Here is a 21,521-nt window from a genome sequence, read left to right on the forward strand (position 1 = left end):
CTATGTACCTGATATATCTTAAGTACTTATGGGCTTTATCTTATATTTAGTAAACCTTCAACATGGCTCGTGATAATGATAACACCAGTCTGCAGGGGATGAGATTTTTTAGATGGGTGGATGGGGCAACAATGGGGCAATAAATTATGTCCTTCAGTCTTTTCATGGTGTAGATTTTCACTGAACTTTGAATATCTTCTTTTTGGTTGTAGAATTCTGACTTGTAATGAACTTATTAATTTTATGGATGAGTTGGAGGAACAAACTAAGCATAAAAAAATATACTGGTAGCTCGAATATTATGAAACAAAGAACCAAGGAATGCACCTCCAAAGGCTGTAGCTCTGCCTTTTTATAAAAGTGCTTTCCCAGGGCACCCAGGGTGGCTCAGTGGTTTAGCATTGCCTTCAGCCCAGGGCGTGATCCTGGAGACCTGGGATCGAGTCCCGCATCGGGCTCCCTGCATTGGAGCCTGCTTCTTCCTCTGCATGTGTCTCTGCCTCTCTGTCTCTCTCTGTCTCTCTCTCTGTCTCTCATGAATAAATACAATCTTAAAAAAAATAAAAAATAAATAAAAGTGCCTTCCCAATCCAGTTCAAAATTGAGTCAATCAGAGAGTGCATTGCTGAGAATTTTTCTAAGTAGATTTTTACTTAAAATTTTTTTTTCAACATCACTGTAGATCCACATGTAGTTATATGAAATAATACAGAGATATTCCACACAGCTTCACTCAGTTTCTTCTGATGGTAGCTTCTTGCCCACTGTAATACAATACCCTGGCCAGGAAACTGATACTGGTACACCACGCCCACCTCATTCAGATTTTACCAATTTTACAAGCACTGATGTGTGTGTGTGATTTTATCAAATGTGTAGATTCTTTGGCCACCATCACAGTCCAGAGGGAACAATTTTATCACCAGAAGGATCTCTCCTACTACTCTCTTAGAGCCACTACCATCTTACTCCTTTTCCTTCTCTCCACTTCCTGGTAAGAGTCATCTTTTCTCCCTGTCTGGACTCCTGTGACTTTTAAATGTCACATATGTGAAATTATATGGTAACATTTTTTGAGAATGAATTCTTTTTTTTCACTCTGTGCAACTCCTTTGTGATACATCTAATTTTCCCTGTTGATCAATTGTTCCTTCCTTTAAGTACCAAGTAGGTTTCTATGGTATGGATGTGCCACTGATGTTTTTTTTTTTTTTTTTTTTTTTTTTTTAAGATTTTATTTATTTATTTATTTATTTATTATTTATTTATTTATTTATTTATTATTTATTTATGACAGAGAGAGAGAGAGAAAGAGAGAGAGGCAGAGGGAGAATCAGGCTTCATGCAGGGAGCCTGATGCAAGACTTGATCCCAGGACTCCAGGATCATGCCCTGAGCCAATGGCAGGCACTAAACCACTGAACCACCCAGGGATCCCTCCACTGATGGTTTAACAATTATCTCTTGTAGGATATGTGAGTTGTTTTCAGTTTGGGGCTGCTTAACATAGAGTTGTTATGAACATTGTGTACAAGTTTTGGTGTGACTGTAAGTTTTCATTTCTCTAGGATAAAAGTCCAAGGAGGTTATTTCTGGATTACACATTTACTTTGTAAGAAACTGCCTTACATATTTTCAAAGTGGCTGTGTCACGTTACATTCCTCACAACCAACATGAGTGGCTCTCTTGGCATTCTCACCAGCATTTTGGTGCTTTTACCAAAATATTTTAGAAGTAGGCCAATCTAATTATGTATGTTATGACATCTGATTGTGGTTTTAATTTGGAATTCCTAATACCTAATAATTCTGAAGCACATTCCATGTGCTTATTTGCTATCTGTATATCCTGTTTGGTGAAATGTGTCTTCATGTTTCTTTTTGCCCAGTTTCTAAATGAATTCCTTTTTGTTTATTTCCTATTGTTGAAAGAATATTTATGAATATTTCACTTTAGTTAAAATCTTTTCTAAAGTTTCCTCCAAATTTCCATTGAGTTGATTGTAAATAAAGATCTAGGTATATTATACAAATTGGTTATAAATGTATCAGGTGAGTAGAGACGTACTGTGTTTTATGTCATTAAACCCCTTATGAATTGATATGCAATCACTGAACATTGTAATTAGAATGCTATTGCTTTCATTAATGAGCTGGATTTTTAAAAATTAATTTTCCTTTGATGGACTTTATTCATAGATAACCTATGGGATTGACTGAGAAAAATTAAGGTTTCTAATAAGAATTGCGGTATAGATTTTCACTTTATTCCTTAAGTGAAAATAACTTTTTTAGAGGGAGGAAGGACTGAGGGAGAGGGAGAGAGAATCTTAAGCAGGCTCCACGCCCAGTGCAGAGCCTGATGCAGGGCTCTATTTCAGGACCCTGAGCCAAAATCAACAGTGGGACACTTAACTGATTGAATCACCCAAGGGCCCCTAAAAACAAATTTTTTGAAGAGCATTATTATGCTCAGATTAAAATTTTTCTCCTTCCTACAGTCCCCATTAGTTAGGGATGGCTTTGGAAACCACTGTCAATTAATGAAAAGTGATGGAAACCTAAGAAGTGCTGCAATCTGGTTAAATCTTCTTTGTAAAATAGCTGTACCCCTTCAGAGGACTTATCACTTGAAGTTAGGCAATCTGGGGCCAGGAGATTCTGTTAGGGGAAAGTGACTCGTATATTTCCCTCTTGTAAGGACATCAGTTCTATTAAACCCTACACTGTTATATCATGAAATTGTTGCAATCTCCATTAAATCACTGTTTTGAAGTACTTGCCTTAAACCACTTGAGCCCAGACCCCAAAGCCTGTGACTTTCTGAGACCCAGCTGACACTGTCAGTGTGGTGCCAGCCCTTACCTTTTTGCTCATGGGTTTTCTGGTGATAGTTTGGAAGGAAATATATACTTTTAAAAATATTTGAATTTTTTACATCCTATAATTTAGTTTCTGGTTCAGTCATAATTTCCAAATACATGGGATGCCTGGATGGCTCAGTTGGGTAAGCTTCTCCCTGTGACTCAGGTCATGATCCTGGGGTCCTGTGATCAAGCCCCACATCAGGTTTCCTGCTCAGTGAGAAGTCTGCTTCTCCCTCTGCCTCTGCTGCTCCCTCTCCTTATGCTCTCTCTCAAATAAAAAAGAAAATCTTTTAAAAAATAATAGTAATCTCAAGTATATAACATTTTCTTCATGCCTCAAATAAGAGTATATGCATCCATCAATTGCTTTTCAACTCAATATCTTTTCCTAAATGAATCATACAGAGAAATTTCACTTGACCATTGTAAAATCAAACCGGAAATCAGCTGTAAAAGACATAGGAAAAATCAAACACTTGGAAATTACTCAAAACATATTTAAATAATCAATGAGTTAAAGAGATAATTTGAAATAAATTTGAAAATACACAGAACTGACCATGCAGTTAAAGATATATTTTCTAGGGGAGCCTGGGTGGCTCAGAGGTTGAGGGTCTCTTTGGCTCCGGGTGTGATCCTAGTCCAGGGATCGAGACCCATATCAGGTTTCCTGTGAGGACCCTGCTTCTCCCTCTGCCTGTGTCTCTGCCTGTCTTTGTGTGTTTCTCATGAATAAACAAATAAAATCATATATATATATATATATATATATATATATATATAGAGAGAGAGAGAGAGAGAGAGAGAGAGAGAGAAAGAGCATTGACCATGCAGTTAAAAGTCTATTTTCTACCCTCCTTTGCAGCTAGGTGTGACCACAAGTCTGAGATCTGGACAAAGGACGTGAAAGGGTCACATGTAACCCTTCTCAGTTAAGCTCATACATGGAAGAGAATGGTCCATATTCCTATTTTTCTTTTACATGGCTAAAATATGGACTTTCTTCAATTACCCATCTGCAGACTGTTGCATGAGAAAGTTCTTCTTTCTTGTTTTAAAACTAGTTAATTTGGTCTTTGAACTTGAAATTTATTACATTACTACTTGCAGATGTTACAGGGATATTCTTATTAGGAGAGTAATAAAGATAATGCTTTGTGATGACAATAATATAATTATTAGCAAACATTATGAGGACATGCCTGAGTACTCTCTGTAGCTTTTATTTGTCATGTAATCACAGTCTGGTATCGTTCTTCATGGGTGAATGGCTTCTCAAATAAAGTGAAAGCTACTTTAAGCCAAACGAATATATGGGACTGAATGAAAATGAACGTCAACACTTTAAAATATGTGTGTAACAGATAAAGCAGTGTTGACAGGAAAATTTATAGCACTATATACTTACATTAAGAAAAAGGAGTGGTCTCAAATCATAGCTAAGTTCCTAGCTCAAGAAACTAGAAAAAGTAGAGAAAAATAAATGGCAAGCAACATGTAAATAGAAATAATAAAAAGCAAATAGCAATAGAGTTAAAATGGGAAAATAAGAGAAACAATCAATGGACTGAAAAAGTAACTTTTTGAAAACCCAATAAAATTGATAAATTTCTAGAAAGATGGATAAAAGTAAAACCAAGACACAAATAACATTTTCACGAATAAAAAAGAAGCTATCACTCCATCCTGCATCCACTAAAAGGATGGTAAAGAAATACCGTGAACAACTTTACATTCATAAAGTGACAACTTAGTGAAATGGACCAGCTCTTCAAAACTCGTAAATTACCAAAATTAAACAAAGATGAAAACACATAATCTATTGTCTTAGAACCTTTAAAACAAGTAGATTGTGAGAGAAGAAATTTCTGTCCTTTAAGCCACCCAGTCTGTAGTATCTTGTTACAGCAGCCTTACCTGACTAATACAAAATTGTCGTTTCACTGACACACCTGGGTGGCTCAGTGGTTCAGCATCTGCCTTTGGCTCAGGTCGTGACCCCAGGGTCCTGGGTTCGAGTCCCACGTCGGGCTCCCTGCGAGGAGCTTGCTTCTCCCTCTGCCTGTGTTTCTGCCTCTCTCTGTTTCTTTTTGTGTCTCTCATCGATAAACAAATAAAATCTTTTTAAGAAAGAAAGACATATGGGAAGATAATAATAATTTCATAATTCAATGATTCCTTGATTCACTATCTTGCTGTTCCTAGAAATATTAAAAATTTCAGAAGGCTGCTACAACTGGAAGCAAAAGATTATTCACATAAAAAAAAGCCTAAGTACCACCTTGAAATGTGTCTATAAAGCTCTTACTTTGAACCAATGCTTATACTAACTCACTAATTTTTCAGTTGAGATTTCTATATTCTTAAGACTATTCCTAGCTCTATACCATCCAGAACTTTCCCATTTGCTATGACTTTTATAATGTGCACTAGCAGGTGGTGTGAAGACAGCAGAATATCATCTAAAATGTTATCACTTGGAAAGGTGAAGTTTGTGGATGAAAATCAAGACTCAGTTTTTCTCTTGCTTGAATCAATTTTTCCAGTTATTTCTTATGCTAAGTGGGGGAAATTTTTGGCTGAAATGAACAAAGAGGCATCAGAGAGTATCCTGAAAACACGTGTCAAGTTAAAAAGATAAAAGTTCCTCAAAGATTTATTGGTGTCCGGTGTAATCATTGGTTTCTCTTTTTGCCAAAATATCACCTTGAAATTACTAAGTTTTTTTTTCATTAAATAATTATAACATGATTCAAAGGTAGTGAAGTGCCATGTGGAGGAATCCAAAGTACAAATATCAAATATGAGAAGAGTTAGATTTGACAGGGGATCAGGATATCCATCTACACAGCAAGCTTTCTTGGTCTTTCTTGGTCTTTCTAAGGTCTATAAACATAGACCAGATATCAAATATATACTACCTGTTTTCTATTTTTTGTTTCTGTTTTTGTTTTTCCTGAGCTGTGCATTATCAGTCTGGCTGCAGGATCTCATTCCTAGAAATGGCTTCAGACTATTGTTTTGGTGAACTCAGAAGCCTCCCTTTTTGACATATGATGCTACAGTCTTAGATTTTTTTTTAGGTATCAGGGTTATTGTGTCATCTGCCATAGAAAATTCAAGTAGGATTGAGCCCAATATCCATGAAGCTAAACAAATATAGAGCATTGATTTTTTTTTTTTAAAGATGATGGGTAGTAAAGGAAAAATGTGCAAACTCATGAGTTATTTCAGCCATAAAATTTAACCAAATCAAAAAAAAAAAAAATTAACCAAATCACCAACAAATTGCAGCCAGATATTGAACTGATACCAAAGAGTGACTAAAAATATGGAAATCTAGTATAGAGATCTTCTTGTAAGTGTTGTGGTTCAAATGTGACCAGTACTTGGTCAAAAGCTAGAACATGAAACCAATAAAGATTTTAGAAATAGGTAAGAAAATAACAAATGAAAACCTGCACACAAAAGCATGACCACCTGTGGTTCTAAGCATCTAGATCATGTTGTAGGTGGAATAGGCCGTGCAGTTTCTTGATCTGCATCCTTTGGCAGAAGTTGTCTGCTTTTCAAGATTGTCTGCTTTTTGAAAGACCCATAGACTTTATAAAGTTGTAAATCTCCAGAAGAAATGGCAATTTAAGCACAGAGGGTTATAATTTGGGGAGACATAAATGCAGGATCTATACTTTCATGTTTAATTGTTGCATTATTGGTCAAAATTAATTCAAATGGTCTTTTTCGACATAGCTCCAAGGCATAGGCCTTCTCGAAAGGATATGAAGGAAAGACAGTTTATGACTATTGGTATCAAGATGGTCTATGACATGAGTTACTTGCAGTACTTTGCTGTATCTGACTGACTGACGTAGAATTGAAGATCATGGAGGATGTATCTGACTTTATTTATTTTTTAAAAGATTTTATTTATTTATTAGAGACAGAGAGAGAGAGGCAGAGACACAGGCAGAGGGAGAAGCAGGCCCCATGCAGGGAGCCTGACGCGGGACTTGATCCCGGGGCTCCAGGATCACACCCTGGGCTGAAGGTGGGCACCAAACCCCTGAGCCACCCAGGGATCCCCTGTATCTGACTTTAAAGGGTGGTCTGTATGAGTTCATACTATGAGAGTCACTGACAGCTGGAATGTGGATCTCTCACAGCCCTGAGAACCACAGGCTATGCTCCTGGTCAAGGAAACATGAGAGTTCCAGATCCTTTTATCATCTTGCTAGGTTGAGTTTTAAAATGACATTAACTCTCTCTACTTTTCCTGAGGCTGGAGTGTGATGGGATCATAGGAATAATAAAGTTTCTTATTTTACTTAATTTTTTTTCTTTCTAATTTCAGTACTAGAATAATATTCTAGCAAGGAAAAGCCTCAGTCCATTCTAAGTATAAATCAACAACAATGAGCACCCATTCGAAAGAGGTTTGGGTCATTGTTCACTTCCCACCTTCATAGTCTTTAGGGCTATTCTAGTGAGATACAAACAAGGCAACTCTAGTGTATGGGTTTTTTCCCCACCAACAACTAATTAACTCAACTCTCTGTGAAAACTGACTGGTGTCCAAAACATTTCACTCAATTCTGATTATTTACCCTGAGGGAACATCAGATCCCACCTGTTAAAGACCCAGTCCCGCGAGACCACCTCACTTTCGATGCCAATTGCAAGTCTAGGTTGTCGTCTGTGCTTCTGATCAACTGGATATAAATCAGAGATTCCCATGACCCCTTCCACATGCTGATTAATTTTTGAGAGTAACTCATAGGACTCAGGAAACCAGTGTATTTACAAGATTACTAGTTTATTATCTAAGACATAAAGGATATGAATGAATGGTCAGATGAAGAGATATAGGGCAAAGTCCCAAACATAGGAGCTTCTGTACTTGTGGAGTTTGAGGCCCAGCATGTAAATGTATCCTGGGTCCCCAACTTAGAGACAAACTGCATCCCTTTGGGTTTTTATGGAAGCTTCCTTACATAGACAGGATTGATTAAATCATTGACCGCTGGCAATTGATTCAACCTCCAGCCCCTTTTGACCTTCCTGAAGATCAGGAGACTGAGACTGAAAATTCAATCTTCTAATCACAATGCTGGATCCCCTGGCAACCAGCCTCCATCCCTAGGTGCTTTCAGAAAGTCACCTCATTAGCGTAAACACTGATGTGATTGAAAGATGTTTGCTATGAATATCAAGATTCATTTATAGCTCTTACCACTTAAGAAAGTCCAATGGTTTCAGTAACTCTGTGCCAGAAACCTGAGGAAGAACAAATATATATTTCTTGTTGTAAATCAGAATATCACAGGAACAAAAATCTTTGTAAAATTTCCCATGACTGTTGACAATAGTAGACTACTTATCCTTGCTTTATTGGGTTAATCGATAAAAGATCTTGTCAGGTTTTATTTGGGATTCTCTGACACAAATGAGTAACTTCATGAGAGTTTCAGAGATTATTCTTATACAGTTGACAACCAAGAGATTTCAACAACTTTTTTTTTTTCGGATTTTGAAATGAATATGTTAAAATATTTTAATATTAATATCTTATTTAAAAATAATTTTAATATTGTAAATTACTTTACTCCTTATTTTTTATAAATTTATTTTTATTGGTGTTCAAATTGCCAACATATAGAGTAACACCCAGTGCTCATCCCATCAAGTGCCCCCCTCAGTGCCCATCACCCATTCATCCCCACCCCCTGCCCACCTCCCCTTCCCCCATCCCTAGTTCGTTTTCCAGAGTTAGGAGTCTCTCATGTTCTGTCTCCCTCTCTGATATTTCCCACTGATTTTTTCTCCTTTCCCCTTTATTCCCTTTCAATATTTTTTATATTCCCCAAATGAATGAGACCAAATAATGTTTGTCCTTCTCTGATTGACTTACTTCACTCAGCATAATACCCTCCGGTTCCATCCACATTGTAGCAAATGGTGGGTATTTGTCATTTCTAATGGCTGAGTCATATTCCATTTACTTTACTCCTTATTAACAGCTTCTTTGAATCTCTCCAAAAGTCTGACTTCTTAAGGTCTCATGGGATCCAGGGTCTTATTAGGAGTTGCCTCCTTGCAGAATGATAAGCAAGGACATTTCTTTTTGCCTTCAAGTTATTCCTTCTTGAATGAGTTTTTATGATAGTCACTATCTTAGAAGGTATTAAGACATTTAATAGCTCTTGAATATGTTGACCATTTTTAACCTGTGTCTTGCTGAGGCTTAAAACTCTTGTTTCCACACAATTTCAAAATCAGAGACTACTTCAAAGGCTTGCTTGTTATCTGTGCATATAGAAACGTGGCTCTCAATTGGCATTCTGTGGTAAATATGATAGGTTCTGTCCTCAGAACAAATTCTACTTTGGCTGGTGGGGGGGGTCATATTCTAGGGATAAACTGAAATCTCCTTTCTGAGTGCTTCCTATTTCAATCTTCAGATATGACCTGCCAACAAACAAGATTAAATCTGGAGTTTTTAGGGGCTAATAAATCTGTTCAAGGCTTAGTCAGTTCTTAGAGGCAAGGTAGTCATGGTTTTCTCTTCTCCGCGTAAAGGAAGAAGAACAGCAGGATTTAAAGTGTCATCACAAGGGACAGAAATGTATGGAGGATAAAATAATAAAAACTGGAGAAAGCTAAGCCTGAAAACTGAAAAATGTGGTAAAGTTTCAGTAAGCAGCGAGGACTAAATAGCATAAGGGGCCATAGTATTGAAGAGGCACCTTAAAATTAAGTCAGCTGAAGCCTTCACTGATTTGGTTGCTGTTCCTACAGCCCTTGGACAAGATGAGTAAGATTTTCCCGTAGATTTAAGAAAGGCTGATGTAAGATATTGGTATATGAACCTTCTTTTGAAGGTGAGTCAGAATATCAAGGGTTTATCCAGATTGATCATGTACAAATAGATGTGTAAAGCCGTATGATACTTAGGAAGGACAGAATTCACTGGAAAAAAAAAAAAAAGGACAGAATGGAGAGATGTTGAAAATCTGATTTTAAGCTACAAGATACTATTTATATTTAGGTTAAATTAGCAAGAATTTATAATGTCATGCATATGTAGTGACTCCAGAAAAATGGAGAACTCATTGCCTACAATGGCCAGTGAGGCCTAGCAAACCTCTTATCTCTAAATAGCCTAGAGAAATTTTGAGTGATTTATAATCTATTAGGATGGAAATAATTAACTCTTTAGGATTGTCCTAGTTTAAGCTGCAATACTAAAATATCACACACTGAGTGCCTATTACCAACATAAAGTTATTTTTTATAGTTCTGGAAGCTGGAATCCAAAATCAGGGTGCTAGCATGGTCAGGTGAGGATTCTCTTCTGGGAACTTCTTATTGCATCCTTAAATGGCAAAAGGGGCCTCTTTTGTAAGAGCACTAATCCCATTTATGAGGTTCCACCTTTATGACCTAATCACCTCCCAAAGGCCCTGTCTGCCAATACCATCAACTTTGGGGATTAGGATTTCAACATTTAAATCCTGGGGAAGATACAAATAGCAGGGTTTAATAAGGACCCATATAATATATTTATTCTGACAAAATTGTACATTTTATTTGGTACCTCTGTACATTGAGCCAAAGGAGAGAGTCTTAGTCATCTCTTTATCTTTAGCAAAATTTCACCCACATGTTACTTGAGTGAAAGGTACAAACACATAGAAGATTAAAGTACTTATAGTCTTTCTTTTAAAAAAAAAAAGATTTTATTTATTTATGCATCAGAGACACAGAGAGAGGCAGAGACCCAGGCAGAGGGAGAAGCAGGCTCCTTGTGGGGAGTCCACTGTGGGACTCGATCCCAGGACCCCAGGATCATGTCCTAAGCCAAAGGCAGACACTCAACCACTGAGTCATCCAGGTGCCCGAAAGTATGTATATTCTTAGTCAATAATGTGTGGTTAAAGGGGAGAGTGTGCCTCAGTGGACCTCTGGAGCATCACTGGTAGACTGTTGAACTTCATAGGGAAAGTGAGAGGTATTAATTACCTTGACCTAAAGCAACATGAAAGAAGCAGAACAAGATCTATACTAATAAACCATGCAGTCTTGGATGATACTGAACACAACATAAGTAGAATTATTTTTGTTCATTGCATGTCTCACATTTTGCGAGGATCTTTAAATTATCGTTTAATTCAAACACAAGTATTTTGAAAGTTCAGTGTTCAAATTAGCTGTAAGCAGATTATGAAGAGGAGCGTAGTCAAAGATCTCAGAAATGCCATCGGAGGAGCATTTATTTTGGAGGTCCTGATTGCTTAGTGGACCACATAATGTGAAGCTCCCAGAAGACGTGTCACGGAAGCAAGGAATCTACAGTGAAGGGCCCAGTGGGGAGAGTCACACGATGGGGCTGGGGACTTTGCTGAGGAGAGTTTGCTTGACAGCAGCAGAATTTGTGGTTGATATTGTCCTACTGGATCATTAACAGCTTTGCAAGGCTGTCTTTAATATTTAAAGAAATGTCTCCTTCTGAGTTTAAGGAAATTGAAATGTGATCCCTCCTCAGAGGAGAATAAACCTCATTAAAGACCTATTTTTTTATCTTTCAGTTTTTTAGCTAGTCTGGGGAAACGGTTTTTCCAATATCCTTTTGTTTATATTATTCATTATTTATTTATTTATTTATTTATTTATTTATTTATTTATTTATTTTAAAGATTTATTTATTTATTCATGGGAGACACAGACCGAGAGAGAGAGGCAGAAGCACAGGCAGAGGGAGAAGCAGGCTCCTCTCAGGAAGCTCGACGTGGGACTCGATCCCGGATCCCAGGATCACGCCCTGAGCTGAAGGCAGGTGCCCAACCACTGAGCCACCCGGGCATCCCTTGTTTATATTATTTGAAGATATTTTTATAAAACGTTTTCTCCTCTGGTGCTTCATGACTCAGGTGGCTGTATCCAGTTGCTTTAATTCTAAGGCCTTCAGTATATTGTCAGGGTTTTTGTTTTGTTCTGCTTTGCTTTTCTTCTAAAATTCTGTCAAGATGTTCTGTGAGGCAGACAACAAGGTTATTTTACACTCAAGGATTTGCTTGTGTGTTCAATTCCCTATTTCTCGTTTAGTGAAGAGCTGAGGACACATTTTCTCCAGGATCGCCTCTTGCATGGGGTCTAATGGTGTTAAAGAGCCCATCCCTAACGTTGCTGGATACCTTGGGAATGGATTAGTGCCCAATATATTTGTGCAAATTAGATTTTGGAAAGAGTCCCCAAAATATGTTATCCAATATCTACATTTTTTCCAAATCTGTCTGAATTTCCCTGCAGTTTCTCAGTATCTCCCCACTGTGCATGTTCCTCCCATTTTTCTTCTTTTTTTTTTCTTTTTCCTTTAAATCTGGGTTTCTACTAACATCTGAAACCACTGATATAAAACTGATAGCCTTAGATTATATATTCCTAGGGTTACTCCAAATCCTCTCTGTAAAAATTTGTTTATCATGTTTAGGCTTTTGAAAGTCTTTATCAACTGTCAGATCAGAATGAGACCAAGGCTGAAAATACCTTGAGGAACTTGGCTTGCTATAAAGGGGATTTAAATATAAGAATTTATTGAGCTTTGTGGGTTCTTGGCTGAGCTGAAGGGACAGGTGGGTTAGAGAGAGGGAGAGGTAAAGGGAATTGAGAAGCATAAGATGGAGGAGAAGAAGAGTAGACTAATACCACTAAGTTTAAATTGTCATTTGTGGTGATCTAAAAATGAAATAGTTTTAAACATTTGATTGCCTTAAAGAATTTTAAAAGGAAGCAATTTGTGTATCTGAATTTCATTTGGAAGCTTTCTTGTTCCAATAAAAAAAAAAATGCAGACCAATGAAAGGAATTTTACTTCCACTCTGTTCTAAAAAGCCTCTCATGAATAATTTTATTCTTATCAAAAGTTAGCCAAACTGGTACTGTAATGTTGAGTTTCCCTTGGTATATTTAAACTCTTTGGAAGGGTAGTCACTGGAATTTGAGTTATGGTATAAATTTATGTAAAAGGCAGGGGTCCAGTGCAAAGAAGCCATTGATTAGGTTTGTACTAAGAAAACCCAAAATTACCTGGTAACAGTTTGAGGAAAACATGCTTATACGTCTTGTGTTTCAGAGTCTGAGCTGTCGTCAACTTTCAACAATCAAGACTCAACACTCTGTGATTCTCAGTAGTCAGAGATGTAAAGAGAAGGTCATTCAGAGCTAGAACACGCAAACCACACAACCTAAGACTGGCTTTATAAAGTCTGGCCAAAGGGCAAAGTTTGCTCCAAGCTGGGAGAAACTTTGTACTCACCTCAGGTTCTAATTCCAGAAACAGATATATTAGGAATAAAGTCTGTTCTTCCCTATAAATCAGCAAAAAAATGATGAGAATAGGCAAAAGCAATTGACCTGGGGTGGAAGGTGGGGTTGGGCTTATTCATGTCCCTGGGCCAGAAGATGGGGTGGTTCAGTGTATACCCGCCCTTTTGCAAAGCCAGCCCTCAAACTATCAGGCAGGAAATGACTTTAATGAGAAATCAACGTGTCACAAGCAGAGGAGTTGACCAAGAATAGAATGACTGGGGAATTGCTAAAACCACAAGCTATAAATGCATTGTTCTGGAAAGAGACCAACGAAACGCCATAAAATAGTTTCTTGGAAAGAAAAAATATATTTTTGCCAAATTAAAAGAGAAAATAAATGGATTAAATAATAGGATAATAGCACTCAACAGAATGATGGTTCACAAGATTGAGTTAAGGAACCAGCCCCCAACATAGATGAAGAAAGATGAAAATAGCTGAGGAGCTGGTAAGGAATATGGAAACCCAAAAAAAAAAAAAAAAAAAAAAACTTGACGGGGGAGCCCGGGTGGCTCAGTGGTTTAGCGCAGCCTTCAGCCAGGGCGTGATCCTGGAGACCCGGGATCGAGTCCCATGTCGGGCTCCCTGCATGGAGCCTGCTTCTCCCTCTGCCTGTGTCTCTGCCTCTCTCTCTCTCTCTCTCTCTCTCTCTCTCTGTGTGTCTCTCATAAATAAATAAATAAACTCTTAAAAAAAAAAAAGAAAGGAACCTGACAATTGCCCTGTGGCACAGGATGGTGCAGATTTGAACAACCTTCCCAATGAGGCAGGATAAAGGCAAAACACCCAGGCCAACATCAAACACCAACAACAAAAAAAAAACCCTTAGACACTCCAGAGACACTGAGGTGGCTACATAAAAATGAGAGCTCGGTAAGCGATCAATGTTTTACACGGTGATCAATGACTTCTTGACAGTAGCACTGGACTGAATGATTCCTAATATATCAACTCAAATTAGCAAATAAGGATAAATGAGGATAAATACGTGCATTTATTTTCACACTGATACTCTGAGAATATTTCCTTTTTCATCATGTGTATATTGACGAAGCTTCTCTCCAGGACCACTCTAGTTTCCTTGAACTCATGTTATGGTCTAAATGTTCAGGTCCCTCTAGGCCCTGCAAATTTATATGATGAAATCCTAATTCCCAAAAGTGATGGTATTAGGGATGAGGGGCTTTGGGAAGGGTTTAGGACATGATTGGGAGCCCTGCCCCCTTCACCATGTAAGGACATAGTGGGGGTGCCACCTGTGAACCGGGAAGTCTTCACCAGACACTCAACCTCAAGGGGCCTTGGATCCTTGACTCCTCAGCCTATAGAACTGTGAGAAAAAAAATGTATATTGTTTACAAACCACCCAGTCTATGGTATATTTGTTATAACAACCCAAATACTAAGTTCTCTTTTCAGTGAGGCCCCGACATTTGGGTTTGCATGTTGTCTCTGCATTGTCCAATTTCAGCAAGAATCCTGCTCAGTCAGTTTGGCCAGAAGTCCCCCATCCTCCCTGCCCGCCTGCTCTCAATGTCTGATCGGGTTTCTAATCTCCCACCCACAGGTGATGTCTCCTCACCCCTACTTGCCTTTGGCAAGCGCCCTCTTAGGTTGGTTTAGCCAGAACCCCCGAACCCCTGGTGTTTCCTCCTATGTTTTCCATCCACTGACCTCACCTTGTTCTTTGACTGGAGATCCCACTTCTCCACACTGGTTTTGCAGAAAAGCCCAATCTCTGTCCCGTTGCAGTGACCCCATACTTTTCACACGAGAGACCTTGAATATAGGTCTTTCTTACCCTCTCTAAAAATGTCCTGACAGTTTTGTTAACAGATATTATATATGTGTGCACGTATCCACCAAATTTGGGAAGAAATGCAGGAAAACATTATTTCATAAGATGTGAACTAGAAAATAAAGACATTTTTAGAAATCCAAAGTTATCTGGACTTTTAACTTTATTCTGTTCTTCTTCTAGTACCAGGACTTGACATCATTGGTTTAAATTGTAAACTAGCTGCTTAATCCCATTACTGGTTCTGCGATGATCTTTACAATTGTCCCTAATCATAACACTACATGTACTGTTTTATTAAGCTAAAAAATCATATTTATCACATAGGGGAAAATGAGTGTGTTCTGACTAAAGAGAAATGTATCTGTTTTTAAATCTAGGTAAATGTCAAGATGGTAGCATGACTTATAAAACTTACAGTTAGCAGAAGGGAAAGTGTCTGGATTTCATTTTTTTTTTTTTTCTTTTTAGAGAACAAATGCACGGGATACTATTTTTTTTTCTTTTTTTTTTTAAGAGTGGCTAATTAAGAAATTGGAATTTAACCGTATTACTTAAAGTTATAATACCAGTAGCAGGGCAACTAAAAATAGCCCCAAAACTAATACGTAAGGATTGATTTTTCTCCAGATAAAGGAAATTGTGGCTGATTTAAAAATATTTCTAAAGTGTGTTGTTCTATAACTAGACAATATTTTAACTCGTAATTAAAAAAGTAAATTTTTACAAAAGTGGAATTATATTCAGGGAGCACCATAATCTATATTGAATTATATACCGTGCTAATTTTTATTAATATGCTAATTTTGATTTGTCTTTCCCACATATGTGACTGTGCAATGGGGAAGAGATGATTATCTCTTCTCCTTTCCATGAATCTATTTCTATAAGCAGTAAGACAAATTGACTCAGTTCCCAATGTTTATTCTATGGAGAGAAAGTTTTGCTCAGCCTGCATGTTCTGTTAAGAGAGGTGAATTGCATAACCCAAATGTTGGCTAAGGTCACCTTGCTTTTTTGCAATTTAAATCAAATTGGTTCTATTATCCAGTTCCTCTGGGACTTACATGTTCTGTGGTCATTTCCGCCCCTTCCACTCCTGTTTCAGTTACCCTATTAATACCACTTTTACGTTATTTCAGGTGACCATCAATTCTCTTTACTTTATTATACAGAGAAATTGGGCTTTTCATTTTGTACTTGTATTGGGCCTGCCTTTGTATATCAAAAGACTCTTAAAAAACTCTTAAAAGCTTAAAAGCTTCTGCTGAAACAAAGAAAGGACAATGAGATCTGGGACTCACGTTTGGGTATCAAAGAAGGAAGATCTGTAGCTTTGAAATGGGAAACTTTCTCTTTCCTCACCCTCAGGTCTCTGTAAGTGGAGGAAACACCACATGTCCAGGGTAGGTTTCCAGATGCGTGGCATTGGGCCACCTGCCAGCACCCTGCACCACAGAGAAAACAGAAGAAGCAATAGTCAGTTTGTCTGGTGCACGTCATTCTGTCCATTGCACTAATGCTCAGTTGATACACAGGTAATGCTGAGCAGGCACCATCAGCATGCAAATGCAGCACGGGTTCAACCTGACTTACAAAGGAAACACACAGTTGGAAATATTATGTGTTTGGGTATATCTGGCGAGTTTGTTTTAAAGCCCACTGGAGTGTGAGGCTCTGAAGACGTTTTTGCAGTCTTCATTTTAAAGGAGAAGAGAGTTGGACAGCCAGTGTTGACTGGGAACAGATCTTTGTCTTTTTTTTTATTTATTTATTTTTTTATTGGAGTTCAATTCGCCAACATATAGCATAACACCCAGTGCCCATCCCATCAAGTGCCCCCCTCCGTGCCCATCACCCAGTCACCCCCGCCCTCCACCCACCTCCCCTTCCACCCCTCCAGTTCGTTTCCCAGAGTTAGGGGTCTTCCATGTTCTGTTTCCCTTTCTGATATTTCCCACTCATTTTCTCTCCTTTCCCTTTTATTCCCTTTCACTATTTTCTATATTCCCCAAATGAATGAGACCATATAATGTGTGTCCTTCTCCGATTGACTTATTTCACTCAGCATCATACCCTCCAGGTCCATCCACGTCGAAACAAATGGTGGGTATTTGTAGTTTCGAATGGTTGAGGAATATTCCATTGTATACATAGACCACATCTTCTTCATCCATTCATCTTTCGATGGACACTGAGGCTCCTTCCACAGTTTGGCTATTGTGGACATTGCTGCCATAAACATTGGGGTGCAGGTGTCCCAGCATTTCACTGCATCTGTATCTTTGTCTTAGTTGGGAAGGGGCTGGTCCCAAGCCTGACACACAGGAATCAGGTGACAAATACTTGTGTGAAGGGATTCTAGTGTGTTGGCATTTGTCTTCTAGATCAGCAATCTCCCGACTTTAATTCTGAACTCATGTGAGGATGTGAAAGTAACCAGATTGGATCCATGGTGGAGTTGTTCCCATGAAGCTCCGCATCAGAAACCAAACCTAACTAGATTTCTGTGCTTGGCGATCCCAGAAAAGGAAGACGTAGGCCAACCAAGGAGGTCTTGTCTGCTTCGCCCAAATTCCCTGACTTGCTCCAAGAGATCCCTTTGCACAGTGCCCTTGCTCTAACCAATCAGCCAGTGCCCAAGTTAACTTTCCTATTCCTTTTCACTTTGATCTATAAAAATCTTTAGCCTTGTACAGCTCTTTGGAATTCCTTTCTATCTGCTAGATTAGCTGTTGCTTGATTCACGAATGAATGAATAAGACGGTGAGCTCTTTAACACTGACTTACTTGAATTTTGTACTTTAATAGGCATTAGGGGCGAGCAGCATAGTGACCTTTGAGTGGGATGGGAGTGAAGAGCACATGATCCGTCATTCCCAATCAACAAATATGGTTTGACTCCTTACATGTTGAATAGTTCTTACTGAGAATATAAAATGTAATATATAATCTTTTCTGAAAGACTTTACACCTCAATATATCTAAAATTCTCATGGGAAATTTAGGTGTTTTGTCTTCTGGCATCCAAAATTTCTATCAAATAAATAAATCCATTGGAAATCTTGCACAAGATTGGGAAAATTAAGAAAGATAACAATAACGGCAACTCTAATATTCATAATACATTTAGTCTTTTGTAGAGATGCAGGGAGCCAGGAACTATTTTAAGTTTTTAATGTAAATTGAGTCATTGAATCTTCACTACACACTCAGGGAAGCACTAATGTTTTTCTCTTTTTCACACATGTGTACGCGGAGGCAAGAGGGCAGGCAGCCTGGCTCCAGGGTCTTAGTCACTTAACTGGATCAATCACACTGCTTTTCATGTAATCCTTCCTGAGTGTACTTAAAATCAGAGCACCGATTGGGATGCCTGGGTGGCTCAGCGGTTGAGCGTCTGCCTTTGGCTCAGGTTGTGATCCTGGAGCTCCGGGATCAAGTCCTGCGTCAGGCTCCCTGTGAGGAACCTGCTTCTCCCTCTGCCTATGTCTCTGCCTCTCTCTCTCTGTTTCTCTCAAGAATCAATCAATCAATCAATCAATCAATCTTAAAAAAACAAATCAGAGCACCGATGACTCATCTACAATGAAGGGACAGAAATGTTATAGGAGTAAAGAGATGTTGTAAACTCTGGTCATCCGGTGGAAGACTGGTACTTAGAGACCAAAATGGAAGAGGTAAATGGAAGAGGTGTGGCTTATCTGAGCACTCTTGAGGGTAGGGGGAAGTAGTCACCTAACAGGTTAATTTGCACTGAGTTCTGGCCAAGCTTTGGTGACTGTCCACTGACAAGGACTTTCAGACTCAGGCCATTTGTTGTTTTCTTCCTCTTGCCCGATAATTATTTTATTACTAAGATAGAAACTAGTGATGGTTTCTCTTTCCTGGAAATCTTTCAATGAGTGCATTTCATTCAAAATCTCAAGTATCTAAATTATGTTTCTTAAGTTGAATTTTCTCACATCTGTAAAACACAACAAAAGCAAAACTAAAATGTCCATCTCATTAAATTATTGGAATGAATTTGGGGTGGAATAGTTCTGTTCCTTTTAAGTTGAAAAAGTAAGGTCAAATAAAAATAATTTCTTACCTTTCTGGACATAAATGAATAAAGATATGCTACAACTCCTGCAATATCCATAAACAATTAGAGGAGCCCCTTTTCTAAGGAAAAACAGAGTATTTATTTATTTTGCTTTCAGTTAGGTTATAAAAACTCTCAAATAAATCTATTAAGTGCATCCATTTTTTTTCAATCTGAGCAAGTGTGCTTTGTTAAAAAATTATAACATAGTGATTTAAGATAATTTTGCTATTAGTATTCAAGGTCAAAAATATTAGCAGGACCTATAGAGAAGAAAGATTCAATATATCTGTCAAAAATATAAACTTTACCATGAAAAGTTACTTATCACTAATTGGCTTGAAGTATTGAGACATTAAGCATATGTTCAGTAGGGCTTACACATCAAAAACCTGCACACAATCTGTTCATGTGATTGTCTATTGAAGACATTGGGGTGATTAGGTGTGCTTAATGAGCAAGGAATTTAAGGAACCTTTGTTGAGCATGAAAAATGCACAGGTCAGGAGGTCTAACTGATGAGAAATGGAAACACTGTCAGAAGTTCAATGTGAGAGATGGACGCATCTCCACCTCAGTTTGATCTCTCCCTTTCTGCCCTCCCCATCTGTGGAGTTCTGGAGACTGTGTCGATAGGATCTCATTACTAAAAAGGCCTTCGTGCCATGTTGAAAAGAGAATTGACTTGAAGAGTTCATTGCTATGTACAGAATGAAGAATTCAAAGAAACTGGTTACTTTTTCTCTGAATGAAACTTTCAGCTCACTTATCGGTGACAGTCACTGTATTTTGAATCCCTTCTCTCTTTTTTTTTTTTTTTTGATCTTCCTCAGGATATTTTCAACATAAAAATTAAATTTAAATCAAAATATTTGCAGAAAACTGAACTTTAGTTTTGATACTGCTATTCAGCAGTTGAATGATTTGGTGCCAATTGCCTACCCTGAAACAATGCAAAATCTATGTGTAAATTGAAAAATTCATGCATTCATTCATATTTGAAGCTTATGCCAGGCTTGGGATCCTACAGTCAGATTGTTGTCTGCGGGATTGGAGACCATATAATTTATATGGATGTGTTTCTTAAGATTAAAGGCTTTGTCTGCCTGGGTCTAGCCAGGAAAGCAGGAATGCATGATATTATGCATTTCCGATATAAGGTATTTAATACAGGAAAAGCAACATAGGTTTTGAAAGGGTGAACCTTTCCAAGGGGCAATACTACTGTGCTTGCACCTCCCAGGAGACGGCATTTTGCATCAGATACTCAAAGGATTAAAACCAAACCAAACCAAAACAAAACAGAATGAGGACTACTGCAGCTGAAACCTCATGGCCCAGGAATTAGAAGAAACATCAGCAAGAAGACACCTCTCCCCTCCTCCCCCCAGTCTCCTTTAGAGGGTCCCCACTGGCAGACTCTCAACAGAAAGCCCACTGCCCAGAGAGTAGGAGAACTGGAGTTTCAGAGGCTAATCCAGCCTCTCGGAAGGCCACATAAACCAGGGTGGGTGGGGTTGCAGCTGAGAAAAATGGACACAGAACCACATGAGGGCCTGAAGGACGTTATCTTTTCTTCAATGAGTCTACCTAACAATCCGTGCTCAGAACACGGAGCCCTCAATTATGCAGTGGCTTGGGTGAAAACAGTGAGCCTAATATGGCAAGTAAATAACGAGAGGAAGAAAGAGCTCTGCCATCAGTTGGTCTATAGGATGAGTGATAAACTCAACAGTTTATAGCCTAGGTGACCATTGCTGTCAAGAGAAGCCCCAATAAATCAAATACTTATGGAAGTTAAATTATCTTTCACTAAAAGAAGAGGAAAGAGAGCGAGAAGAGAAAAGAGCAGGTAAAACTATGTAACTATGCAAGACACCTGCTTTTGGTCACCTAGGAGTATATTTTTGCCCATATAACATGTAGGAGAGCATGATTCACAGAAAAATTATTGAATTTTAATCGAAAAGTTTATTTTTTTAAATGATGGAGTGAAACCATTAATAATAGACTAAGTGCATGTCTTCTGACATGAAGATTGTGCCCCATAGATTAATTAGAAGAAAAAAAGTTTTCATTTTTAATGCTAGAGCTGATAAAGGGCCCTCAGGGTTAACGCCCGGGTTATGTGACTCTATACCCCCCACCTCAGCTACATAGCTTAGCACTACTGCGACTGCCAGGCTGTTGATTTTATTCATGTGATGTTTAAAGGTCTTTTACTCTTTCTATAATGCATTATTCAAATATCTGATTTCGTAGTTTTTTTTTTTTTTTTTTCTTTTAGGCTGCATTTACTCGGACACAAACAGTTGCACCACCATTGTTGTGTTCAATGACTTTTTTTTTTTTTTTTGGTATAAGACCAAAGCTTATGCAGAAATGAAATCTATGGAAAATAAAA

This window comes from Canis lupus, chromosome 18 (assembly GCF_011100685.1).
Source record: "Canis lupus familiaris isolate Mischka breed German Shepherd chromosome 18, alternate assembly UU_Cfam_GSD_1.0, whole genome shotgun sequence".
Classification (NCBI taxonomy): domain Eukaryota; kingdom Metazoa; phylum Chordata; class Mammalia; order Carnivora; family Canidae; genus Canis; species Canis lupus.